The sequence below is a fragment of the Delphinus delphis genome, chromosome 7 (genome assembly GCF_949987515.2).
Source record: "Delphinus delphis chromosome 7, mDelDel1.2, whole genome shotgun sequence".
In the NCBI taxonomy this organism is placed as follows: domain Eukaryota; kingdom Metazoa; phylum Chordata; class Mammalia; order Artiodactyla; family Delphinidae; genus Delphinus; species Delphinus delphis.
In genome coordinates this window covers 650,312-663,357 of record NC_082689.1, presented here as the reverse complement: position 1 = coordinate 663,357, position 13,046 = coordinate 650,312, and the positions used below count along the sequence as shown (strand labels likewise).

Genomic DNA, 13,046 nt, shown 5'->3' with positions numbered 1-13,046 from the left:
GGAGCCCTGAGAGGCAGAGCCACTTCTCAACAAGTCACTCACCTCAACCAGAATTTCAAAAACAGCAAAACATGCCAAATACACGACATCCTTTCAAAAATTATTTCTTCTAACTCTACAGTTGCACGGCTTTCTCTTTCCCTCTGGCCTCTGCTGGTCCTGAGGGGCCCGGCGGTCAGGGCGTGTTCGCCAGCTTCCATTTCCCCCAAGGCTGTCTGCTGTGGTAACCTCCTCAGGAGCGCAGCTCTCTCCAGAGCCTCCTGATGGAAACCTCCTAAGAGGCCAGAGCAGTTGCCATGCAGGCCGTTGCTACCAAGGCACCAGCATGAAGACTGCTTTCCCTCCCCCAGGAACCATCCACCCAGAGGTCTGTAGGATGACGAGGGGCAGGGAGCTCGGCACTACGCTCCCTGGCGCCTGACCCTCGTTAGTCCAAGAGATTCCTGACTCACAGCGCCCGCCCTCCCAGTCCCCTTTCACTTAACTCCAGTCACCCAGGCCAAGCGATGCACAGGCCTAACGGGTGGTGCACAGAACTTCCCTGGAAGGGCACAACAGGTTATGCAACAGAGATAACGCTGCACACTGAACTGCCTCTGGCCAAAGGTATTTCCTTCCTCCAGAAAGAAACCAACAGCAGTAGCACTGGTCCAGCCTGCACTGTGTCTAGAAGCTTAAGTGCCGTTAATGACCTTACAGCTGGGAAGACAGTGTATCCTGCCCGTGGACAGAGCTGGGACTGCTACGCAGAGTTCTCCCTCAGCCAGCAGAGCGAGGCCAGCTCAACCCACGCCCCAAGACAAGATGCTAGAAGCTTAGAGAAAGGAATCATGCCGATAAAGGTGAGACAGCATAGAAAACAGGCAGGAGGACACTTGGCTTCCCAAGCATCGGTGAGCCCCACGGTACCAAGCTGCACTGCCACAAAGAAGGCCCGTGCTCAGCATGCTTCCGGATCTCAGCAACGTGCCGGCCAAGCACATCCAAGCCTCTGGAGAAAGCTGAACTACAAAACCATCTGTGAAGGCCAGAGTCAACGGTGGTTGAAGAACACAAGAGCAACAGGTTGAGATGTGGCCTGCAGACTGCCTTATTTCTGTGTCCAGCACACCCCTCAGAGCCTAGAAAGCTGCTCTGGCTTGCAGCAGCCCATGGTAATTCACCAAGAGGCAGGAAAGACAAGAGTCCAGAATCAACACTGTCCTGTCTGTTCATCCCCTCCAAACACACAGGGCACCTGCCATAGCCAGGACACCCTGCTGCGCCAGGGGGTCCAAAACAAGAACAAGTCTACCAGTGGCTTATCCTGTAACCCAGATGAAGGGTGGGGCAGGTAAAGCTAAGCAGGGACTTACCCCACCAGACCTGTGTAGTCATATGATGACATCACGGAGGCAGCCAGAGGCGGTGGAACTGGGTTGCTGCGATAGGAAGATGGAAACACCAGTCCAGCAAGAGTGAAAGCTGACCCCCTGACGGTGGCTGAAGACTGACCGACAGCAGCCGTTTACAGGTTACTGCAGAGATGGGCCCTGAGTGCTCAATGGCTTTAGGTCTGGAACTCTGATTTGTTCACTTCCTTCCGGGAAACCTACTGACAGATATGTACTTGGTGAAAAATAAATGCCTGATGAGGAATCAATGATATTCAAAATTCTAAGAGACACAGACCAATTTTAGTGTGTTTCCTTCAGGGTAGAATATCTATCTACCTTGCTACAAAGGCCTGGGTGGCCCCGCTCCTGGACATTACATCACCTCTGGATCCCAAATTTTAGAGAAACTCTAGAGATGCTGAGAGGAAACACTAGGTAAATTGTCAAGGCTGAATGTTTAAATGTGTGAACTGAAAATGAGGACCAAGGCAAGGAAAAAAGAAAATCCTGACTTCTCTGTGCCTCTGTCTCCTGTCCTGCAAAAGGGAGCTGACGTTAGTATCGGGTCACTGTGAGGATTATGAGAGTTTACATGCAGCGCTTAGCCCAGGCCTGGCAGAGTAAGCCTGGGGAGAACTTTCTGTGACCATGGCCCTCCTCGGTATCCGTGACAGCCACGAGAACTCTGGCAGTGCAGGCAGTACAGCCGTAACTCAGCCGCAATTGCCAGTGGCCTCACCCTACCAGGCTCCACTCTCCTTGACTGAAAAATGGGGCCTGTGACTGCTACATCCTAGAGCCCTCCAAGGACAGAGCCGGTAAAGCAGGACTTCTCAACCTCACTGCTGCTGACCTTGTGACCAGGCAGTTCTTCCTTATGACCACACAATTCTTCCTTGTGGGGGCTGTCCTGGGTACTGCAGAATGGTGAGCACCTCTGGCCTCTAACCATGAGATGCCAGCAGCACTCCCAACTCATGACAACCAAAAATGTTTCCAGATATTCTGGGGTGGGGGTGGGGGTGTAAGATCACCTGGTTGAACCATTGCTGGAAGTAAAGGTCATGATGCCTGGTGTGTAGGAAGCAACAAAAAAAGCTTTAATAGGCCAGGCTTTCTGTATCACTCGTGCATCCTTGAAACAGATCACAAAACGGGATGCTGTATGAGTGACTATTAGCTCCAGGTGTCACCCTTCCAAGTTGAAAAACTAAGTTTCTGATAAACTGAATTGAACAAGGGCGGGGGCGGGGGGGAACGCTGGGAGGGGAGGGGTAAAGGGAGGGAGGAAATGAATGAAGGAAAGGAAGGAAGAAAGGAAACAAACCACCTCAGAGACTCCTTTCCTATCTTTGAGAGGAAGAAGCTGAAGTCCTACAGATCAAGAAACACTCAAGGACTTCCCTGGTGGCGCAGTGGTTGAGAGTCCGCCTGCCGATGCAGGGGACACAGATTCGTGCCCCGGTCGGGGAAGATCCCACGTGCCGTGGAGCGACTGGGCCCGTGAGCCATGGCCACTGAGCCTGCGCGTCCGGAGCCTGTGCTCCGCAACGGGAGAGGCCACAACAGTGAGAAGCCCGCATATGGCAAAAAAAAAAAAAAAGAAAAAAAGAAACACCCAAAATCACAAGGCTGATTAAGAACAAGTTTAAACTGAAGTACATACAGGTCTCCTGACTCCCGCTCCAGTGGAGGACTACCTTCCCCACCTGAACAAACATCTCCACCCTCTGCCCTGTCTGGTAGAAAGAACCAATGCCTAAGACCCAAGCACCGCTGCATGTCTGACAAAGTCCACAGCCAGGAACGTCTAAGAATAGCAATTCACACAAATAAAAGGCAAACCTGAGAGCGCTTTCAGAAAAAAATCCATCCTAATTGCTCAACGGCACTTGCTACCTAACTACTGGTTTCTGCATCAGCAACTTCCTGCCTCTCCTTGACCTAGATGAGGGCTGCTGTTCCAGCTGTGGGGTCTCAGGGCACAGATAAGCCTCCTGAGAGGATACTGCACCCATGGCAGAGCCTGGGATGGAATGGGCAGGGGCCATGGGGACTACATTCATACCAGTTTTATTAACTGATAGTATGAATACGATAATACCGTCAACCAAAGAATGATCTTTAGCATAAAAATATTGTAAAACACAACAACAGAAGTAAAAATTGGCAATCTTCTTGATTCTTCCTCAAGAAATATCTCCAAAACTATTGTTTTACCTAATATTTTTTCTTGGATATATTAATACATGGTCTAAATAAAAACTAAGATCACATTACATGCATGTAATGCCACACTTACTTCCATTTAAAAATGCATATGGCTGTCTTTCCAAGTTTTACACACAAGTTTACCTATGTTAACAACTGCACGTTGCATGGAATAACCATAAAATAAACCCCCTGCTGACGTTGTTTTGTTTTTTTCCGATTACAAGCACTGCAGAAAAGAGTACCATGTACTCACTCAAGCCTGTACCTCGACAGGTTAAATTCCTAGAAATACAATTACATGATTATGGGAGATGCGTGGATAGGCACTGCAAAGGCAAAATTTACCCTCCCAATGAATTAAACTATTTACACTACACGACATTGGGGTGTACCTGTCCCCCTCACCTTTGGTAACTAAAGTGGTCACGTTTATTTTCCCCAGTCTGTAGGGGAAATACGATTTTAATGTCAAGTCTTTGATCATCGGTGAAAACTAAAAATCTTGCTCTGCATACCGGCCCTGTGAGCTTCTTGACTGTGAAGACCGGCCTTTTCCCAACCTCCGTCCACTTTCCTACCAGGGCCTTCAGCACACATTTAAGACAATGTAAAACCCACAGCTGGGCTATAAAAGGTGTAGTAAATAACAGAAGAACAATGAATTTAAGTGCAACGCAAGTTGTAAGCTAAAAATAACATTGCTAAAGGCAGCCAGGCAAAAGGAGTAAGAAAATACTGTCAAAAAGGACAGTTTTCTGTGTTCTGTTCTTTTTTTTTTTTTGCCTCTCATGCCTCTTAGCCAAAGGGTGTGGTTTTTTTCCCCTTTGGAAAGGGAACTAGAATCTTTGGACTGGGGACACCAGTTACAGTGGAGTGATGGCAAACCATTCTGAAGACAGGGGAAGTAACTTCTTCCATAGTTATTGCTAAGATTGTGGCCTTCTCCCCTCACTTGGCCCCCAGGCAAGAGGCTGGGAGGTATTTCTTTGGAGAACCCAAAGAGACTTGAAGAAGCTGACAGGGTGCTGTAAGGAAATGGCCCAGCCAGATGCCTCTACAGCGAATGTCACAGTTGGCAAGCCCCAGTCCCTCTGACATGTAAGCAGGCAAGCAAACATCACCGGATAGCCCAGAAAAGGCGGATACGAAAGCCAAAGTCGCAACACAAAAAGCAGCCAGAAGCAAGCAGTGACTTTTGGTAAAAGAAAACTTTGAAACTCACCAATGTCCTCAGAGAGATAAGAGGGGAGTCTATATCCATGGAACAAAAACAGGAGGTTATAACATAGGAACAGAAAGAATAAATCTCCTAGAAACAGAGAAAAACTCAATAGAAGCGCTCAAAGATGAAGTTGAGAATGTCTTCCAGAAAGAAATGGGAAACCTAAGAAAATCAGACTGTCAATCCAGAAGGTCCAATAGTTGAATTCTAGAAAGAGAAAGAAAGTGAATGGAAAGCTATGAAGGTAATAAATCAAGAAAAACGCCCAGCACTGAAGAACAGAAGTTTCCAAAATAAAGGGGCCCAAAGGGCAGGCAAGACACTAGATGAAAACAGACTCCAAGGGACATCACTGCACCGGGTGCTCTGAATTTCACAGAAAATCCCTCAAGCTTCAAAAAAGAAAACACGGTCACATATAAAGGCTCAAGAATCAGAAAGCTCTAACACTTCAAGGCTAACACTGGGGGATGGAAGACAGAGGGGCAAACTGATGTCCAACCTCTAAACACAGGTATATGGGCAGAATAACGCACTCCAGACATCCAGGCTCTCAAAATTTTATCTCCCAGGCAACTCCTTGAGGAAGAGCTCCATCAAAATGAGAGTAAAAAAAAAAAAAAGAAAAGAAAAGAAAATCAAGAAAGAGAAAGACATGGGTTCCAAGAAACTGAGGGCAGTGAGATCTGAAGTGAGATTCCAGCAGGTTGGAGGTCTGCGCCTACTGAACTTGATCAGATAAAAAGAACTGAATTGCTTGAAAGGAGGTTTAGACAACTAGTGAATTTGGGGTTGACCTTTAGCGGCAAATGCATATAAAACTAAGAAAACAACAAAAACCACCAATAAGAACTTCAGGAAAAACAAAAACTTCTCCAGGAAAGGAAAAGTAATCCCATCACACCATTTGGCCCAACTGTGAATGGTACCAGTAGCCAGAATATAAACACTAAATACCTGACAGCAAATTAAAGGTGCACCTGCTTTGGGCAGCCATGCATTTGTCTGCAGGGCGAAGGCAGAGGGGTGAAAGAAAGTGAGAGACGTCAGAGTGGAGAGACAATGTGTGGGACAGGGGATGGAAGCGCAGGAAGTGAGCGAGTCAGGCGTGGATGCGAGTCAGGCGTGGATGTGAGAGATGGAGGCAAAGACCAAAGCCAACAGCTAGGAGACCAACGTGGGTGTCCTGCAAGGGAGGAGACATGATGGGAGGAAGGAAACTGACACTTTTTCTTCCTCACAAGCTTTTCCAGATTTACTTGATCTTTTCAAAAGTATATGAAGATATAACCTTGATTTGAAGTAAAATTAAATTTTAATGTTAAAATCCAAATGAGTGCCAATAAACAGTATTAAGGGAGAGTATGCATGGCCAATGCATTGTTATCAAATTAACAGCAAGCATCAACAAGACGACTAACATGACAGACACCCAGACAAGTCCGGCTTGTCTTAAATGATAGCTGAGGAACCTTACCTCACCGGGTAAACAGCAGCCGACTAGGAATATCACCTCTAAAATGTCTCTGATGTTAGAAATACAAAAAGGAAAAAAATAAATGAAAACCCTGCTTTACCACAAAGTAACTTGTGTAATCAAGTTTTTAAATGTTACACACTGAAGAAAGTTTAGTTCTTTTCTTGGCTTTCAAATGTTCAATGTTGTGGTGCCTTCATAAGTCAAGAGAAAAGGCATTCTGACACATTAAGGTTCTTTGGCTGTCTTTCTATACTTGGTCAAAACGTTTGACAACATGCTCCTTGGACTTTTTGCCACCAAAAGTCAGCAACTGAGAGTTCAGCTGTGTGCTATGTTTCTTCCAGGAGCTTGGTTATTTCTTAATAGAAAAGGGAAATGCCTTCCTATGATCACTAGCCCTGTGAGATGCATGTGTGCTGAATGGGCCATACCAAATACAAGTATCACTCTGTACTTTAAAAGTGTTCTCTGCTCAAGCCCTTTAGGTAAATAAGTTTCAGCTGCCAAGCATTAATGGTGAGTCTATCTGATCCACTTGCGACTAAAGATCACAAGTCATCTTGGCGGACAGTGTAATCATTTGAAATGCTGTCCAAGTCAGTGTCTTAGGGCATTAAGTCCTTCACCATTTGAGATGTCAGCAGTGTACCAAATTCTCAACCTCTTGCCCATATATGCCACCCCCTAAGTGGATAGCTGTCACTTGTTCCCTTTGCATAAGCTAGTCTTCTTGTCTAGAACAGCCCATCCTGCCAACTCCTCCTGGAAAAACTCTTATTCATCTTCTAAACTCCAGTTTCAGAACCACATTCTTTGTGAAGACTTTCCAACAGGTAATCACTGCCCCCTCTGTCCTACCTCCACCCCTTGTACATACGTCCATTACTGCACTCAGAACACCGTAATCTCTCCTTTACAAGTGAATCTCCCCTACCAGACCATAAACTGCTTGAAGAAAAGAAAAAAAGTCTGTGTCCTCTTTACCTCTGCTGCATCCCCAGAACCCTTAACAATGTCTGGCACACAGCCATTTCCAATATATATATTTTTGAAATATTTTCTACTGTGGAAGAAGTAAAGCCATGAGGTCAAAGTCAGACCGCCAGAAACCCCAAACAACAAATCCAAAGGAAAAAAAATACTTGATGATTCAAGAAGAAATTCTCCCATCAGGACGCTGAGAAGTCAGCCTGGCCCCCTGGAGGGGGCACTGTGACCGGGTTCCAGCGGGTCCTCGAGTGCCGAGGAATGTGGGCCAACGGCATCTTAGGAGTGCTCTCCTTACACGCACTGCTCCTTTACTCAGGTGACCTCAGCCTGATTAGAGAAGAGGAGGTAAGCCCCAATCGGGACGTGACACACAGCAGAATTAATAGTAGTTACAGGGAAGTTTAATCTTCACTGTTTTCAATGGCTTTCATATTTTGTCCTTCAAGACTTGAGGGGGTATGTTCAGTTTTCTCCAAACCTAAAGCTCTCATGACAGGTGGGTGGTTGATGTCTCAGATCCAGACAACTGGGAGTTCAAATGATGGGAGCCACTCTGAACCAAATACCTTCTCAACCTTTAACACTGCTTCCAAACATCCTAATATTAAGCGTACTTCATAAGGGTAGCTGGGGTTGCTTAGTGTTCAAAGTGACCGAATATCAACCTGAGCACTAGGCTTCAGCCAATGTCTCATTAGCCCGGGTTCGCTCCCATAAAAGAACACTGAGATCATTTTGTAGAACAGCACTACCAGTTACCTCAGACAAAATCCTAATTGTGACTCACTCCGCGTTAACAGGGCCTCAAGAAAGCTACCTGCCAAGAGAGTGCCTGTCCGTCCTTAGTTCTGCGGCAGACACCCAAACGCAGGTGAAGGCAACGCAACGCCTGAGGGTTTTCGGCAGCTCTGCAGCTGAGGACAAAGAAACCCCGCAGCTCAAGGGTAAACCATCCTGCTCCTGAAGATTCCTCTAAGACTCATCTACACTCCTTCGGACGTTTCCATAGCGTTGACCATACGGACGTGACCATAGCGTTGCTTAATAAAACACAGAGGTCAGTTTTCCTTTGGTCTTACGTGGTGCCCGGACACCACGCACAGGCCGACTTCCCCACCTCCTGAGTCGGCGGGGAGAGGACGCCTGGCCCTGAGCACTTCGCCACTTTCCAAAGACACCCTGTCAGGACGCCCTACGGTCACAAAGAGCTTCAGGCGCCCCGCGCTACGCGGCCGCCCAGGAGAGACTCCAGAGCCGTGTTTACTGTCAGTCGTGGGTAACCCAAAAAGGCCTCCTGTACGAGAGCGTTTGCGCCCAGCCTCCCAGCAAGCATCGGCCAGCTGCTGGGCCTGCAGGCCGCGGGAGGGGGGGAAGGACGCCCCGGGCCGGTCACGCCCCCGCCGGGCACGTCGCCCTCCCGCCCCCGAGCCGCGCCGCCGCAGTGGACTTGGAGGCGCCCCCAGGCCTCACCTAGCGAAAGCGAGGGGCAGCCCGCCCTCCCCCCTTCCCGTCGGGCGCGGGCTCCAGGCTCTGGCGCACGAAGACCACGTCCCCGGGGACGGGCGCCCAACTCTATGGTCCGCGCACCAGTCGCCGACCCCCACGTGACCCACGGCAGCCAATCGAGGCGAGGCCCGGACCACCGAGACGACGGCGGCTCGGGGCTAGAGCAGCCCCGCCGGCCGCTCGCCGTCCCTCCCCGGTCCCGCTCCGGTGCTCCCTGCTCGGTGCTGCCGCCATCTTCCTGGAAGAGAGGACCAGAGGCGAAAGGTCCCCTCCCCGTGGTCGTTCCGAACTCTTACCGCCACCTGCCCTGCCCCCGTCCCTCTCTCTTCTCACCGGTCATTTAGCTCCATCTAAAGAAACGCTCTTCCCCCCATTCTAGTTATTCACAAAGCAATGAATTACATTACCTGTTCCACTCTTATCAGCGTAAGGAAACGAAGCTCATAAGATAGGAACTGTGGCGAAACAGGGACGAGCCGCCATCTTGGTAAAGGAGAAGAGGTTACGCTTGACCTCCCCCCCACCCCCGGCCTCTATATGGCCAACCGCCGTGGGAGGGGCACGGCGCCTGCGCAGAGGCGGAAACCGCGGACGAGCCTGCGCCTGCGCACTCGGAAGCTGGCGAATGGGGGCGGGGAGGAAAGCGTTGGCAAGGGGGCGGATCGACGCGTTGACGCAATCCGCCCACACGCGGGGCGGGGCGCGAGTCTGCGGGCGGATCCGCGGCGCGGTCGGTCGGCTTGTTCTTCGGTGCGTCCGCGGTGAGTATCTCGCTGTGGGTCTCGGCCGCCTTTGGGGCGCAACCTGTGGGCCGACGCAGAGGGGCGGTGGCCGGCTCGAGGCGGTGGTCGGCTCGGGATGGTGGTCTGTCCGCTCCGGGGGGGACGCGGGCGGGGCCGCTCGCACGGTGTGGGGGAGGGGCGGCCGGCCCGGCGTCCTGGGCCCTCCCCAGATCTCCCCCATCCCCCCGGCGCTCTTCCCGCTCTCCCGGCCCCTCCCCCGCCCTTCTGGGCCCTACCGGGTCCCGGCCCCCGTCCCCCCGTGCCCTGGCGCTGGCGGAGGCGGCGGGGTGTGTCCCGGGCGAACCCGAGTGGCCCTTCTCACCAGGTGGGAGTTACGTGGGGCGTGGTCAATAATGGACCTGGGACGTGGAGCGTGCGCTGGCGGTCGTGGTCCGGGAGGGACGGTGCGGGTCGCGCTAACGGGCGCTTCCGCTTCGCCGGCTCCCGGCCGAGAGGAAGCTCGCGGGGCGCTGGCCGCCCCCTCCACTCAGCAGGCCCCGCCTGGCCGCACACAGAGCGGGAGGAGAAGGAGGAGGGGAGGGGAGGGGAGGCCCCGCGCAGGGCCGAATCCGGAGGGACGGGCGGAGGGCCCGTTCCCCTGAAGGCCCGAGATGGGGCCGACCTGTGGCCGCCGTGGCTCAGTAAGGCCCGCAGGACCGCCTGTTACCCTTACGGCCTCAGTTTTCGTCGGTGCCTCGCTGCCTTGTCTGTGTCCCCAACACGCGGACGCGTGACCCAACAGCGCTGACTTACAGTTCCGACTGCTGTGGTCTTCCTCACCTTTGGCCTTGGTTCAGAGCCTGCCTTTTGCCTGGAGCCCGCTTACCTCCGCCGTTTGCTTGCCTCGTTTCTGCTCTGTTATTCAGGACTGCGGCCGGGTTAGACTTCTTCCCCCTGAAATAGGTGTCCGCCTGCTGTCAGCCTCTGCTGTTCCGTGCGGTGGTTGTCCTGTGAGGGGCAGCGGTGTGTGGACCTGCCCAGCTTTATTTGTTGCCTAGGACGGTCATCAGCACGAAACAGGTTTTCAGGTATCTCTTGAACGACTCAGATCATTATAATACCTCAAGGCAAGCTTAATGGCCGAAGCAGCCTTGCCATCATAAGGAGAGATGTATGATGGTGTACGGGTCGTGCAGGCTGCTTTCCTGGTGTTTGTAATTTAAGGTTCGTTATTTTTGGTTTTGGTAGCTCCCACTTAGGCTTTCTTTGCACCGCCCAGCCTCCTAACTCGCAATGAATTATGGCAGTGGTCTCTTCGGCCATAAAGTTACCCTGATTTTTTTTTCCCCCCCGTTTTTCGTCTTGGTCTCTCAGCGAGCACTGCAGCCCAGGGTAAAGAACAAGGGCTTTTCAGTCAAATCAGATTTGCATTCTGACTGCTCTTGAACTAGCAGGGTGACCTAGGGAAATGGGGATGGGATGGGCGGCAACCTCCCTCTGTGGACTTTAATAAATGTGATTCAGGTCCTTTTTATACTCAACTGGAAAGACAGAAACTGCTGGAAAAGGAAAAGTTGGCTTTGTTTTTTCTCCAGAGAGAAGGGGACACCAAAGCTCATTTGGCCGCAGAATTGGGGTGAAGCCACTTGTATAGTCTTACTTATCTCATTTTGTGCTCATCGTCATACTTGTCACTAGAGAAAACTCATTTGATTGTGGGGTGCTGCCCTCATGCTGTTAAGAGTGTGGTATACTGTACATGGACCTCAGATCCAAAGGCTCTGAATGCCAGATGTTCCAAGGGTTCTGGATGAGGGACTGTGGACCTTTGGGTCCTACTTTGCAGGGTCGTTTGTGGATGGGGATAATGAATGTAAATACAAGGATGACATGTCGGTGAATGGTGGTTTTGAGTAGTCCACTGATACACATAAATGCCAGTAGCAAAGCAAGTTTCTGTTGCCGAGAATCCAGTTTTAGCCATCTGTTCTTTGTCCCCTTTTGTTTTAGAAAAGTTGATTTCTTCTGTGTGGACTGGGGTGGAAGTATTGCTCTGTGGAAGAGGGAAGCCGTGGGTCAAAGAGAAAAAAAGTTTTAAATAGTTTCTAGTATCTAGAATGAGTGCATAAATTTTTCATTTGACCTAATTTCTGAGGTTTGGGGGATCTGATTGATCTGCATCCAAGGTTTAAACTAATCACAATGCTTTGCATTTTGTGTTGCTGGATCAAGGCTTTCTCACTGAAAACCAGGCGCTTCAGAAGTTCAACATTTCTCTTTCAACTTTCATTTTACATTAGTCAGTTAATAACTTAAACTGTTGGAAAACTGTAGTGGATCCAAATTATGTTTCAGAAAAAAAAAAAAACCTGAGTATGAAAGAAATAGGTTGTGGTAAGAGAAACTTGGTAAAATTAAAACAAAGTAGAAATAAGTGTTTTTTTGAGAATTAACATCCTGTTCCAATAATATTACAATAGTATTCTCCACTTCCCCGTATGTGTGCATCAAGATAGGTTTTAAGTAGGAGGAAACCGATAGGAGTGATGGTCCCCTTCTCACCTGCTGAGCAGAATAAGGGCCTGCGCATGCGTGGGCTTAAGGTGCAGTACTGTCAGGGTGCTCACGTGAAGTTGGTTGGGAGTACAGGCAGGGGCCCAGAGTTGAGTGAGGAGCGGGTGGGTGGAAGCTCCAGAGCCACTTTGATGACAGTCCTCTGCCCCACCAGGTTGGTGTGAAATCAGATGCGTGTGGTAGCTAGTAAGGCGTGTGATAGCTAGTAAGGTGAGAGCCTGCTCTCCCTTTCTATCCTCAGGCATTTATTCTCCAGGTGAACTTGAAAGTCATTTTATCCAGTCCTTTAAGAAAAAAAAAACTCATCATTAGGGAGTCCAGCTGAGATTGGACCACACTCATCTACTAATTTTAGAAATAAAAATGATTTGGTTCATGCTAGGCCTGTTTTCTTTCTAAATTTGTTCCTATATTTGTTTTGATTTTGCTCTATTATAAATGGCATTTTCCCTGCATTTCCATTTCTTGGTATTCATTGCTAATGCAAAATAGAACTTTTGAGTTACACCTGTCTTGTATGCAGCCACCTTAAGTAAATTACCATATTCTGCAATCTTTTTTAACCGAAGTGTTTGTGGGGTTTTGGGTGTGTATTCAGTCATATCAGAAAAATCATTTTCACTAAACCTGCCAGAGTAGCAGTAAATAATCACGGTTAGACTGCAACATCAGGGTCTTATTTGGATCCTGCTTCAAACGAACAACGACAAAAAGAAGAGACAATTAGAAAAATATGAACCCTGGGTATTTTGTTATATTAAAGGAGTATTGCTAATCTTCCTTATAATAATGGCTTGTTGCTTTTCAGTCCTTATTTTTAGAAATATCTAGTACTCATAATCAGGGATCCGGGACAGCGGTTGAGGGGATATCTGAGTTAATAACTGCTGAATCTGGAGGATGGGGTGGTCCTTGTGGCTTTTGTTTTACTTTTGAATATGTTTGGAGTTTTTCATAAGTGT

General features: G+C 49.3%; 2 protein-coding genes across 5 annotated transcripts in view; one reads left to right on the top strand and one right to left on the bottom strand.

The window, feature by feature from the left end:
* HDLBP (high density lipoprotein binding protein) overlaps positions 1–9,327 on the bottom strand; it is a 69,066-nt gene extending 59,739 nt beyond the window's left edge. Inside the window, exon 1 of one of the 2 annotated variants that reach the window (XM_060015779.1) lies at positions 9,196–9,327. The gene's annotated coding sequence lies outside the window, so the exon portion shown is untranslated. The remainder of the gene's footprint in view (positions 1–9,195) is intronic. The other variant, XM_060015780.1, reaches the window with a different exon arrangement.
* A 154-nt stretch (positions 9,328–9,481) lies between these two features.
* SEPTIN2 (septin 2) overlaps positions 9,482–13,046 on the top strand; it is a 33,241-nt gene continuing 29,676 nt past the window's right edge. The window contains exon 1 of one of the 3 annotated variants that reach the window (XM_060015775.1): positions 9,482–9,549. The gene's annotated coding sequence lies outside the window, so the exon portion shown is untranslated. Of the gene's footprint in view, positions 9,550–10,174; positions 10,599–13,046 lie in introns of those variants that run through there. The other 2 variants (XM_060015776.1, XM_060015777.1) reach the window with 2 other exon arrangements.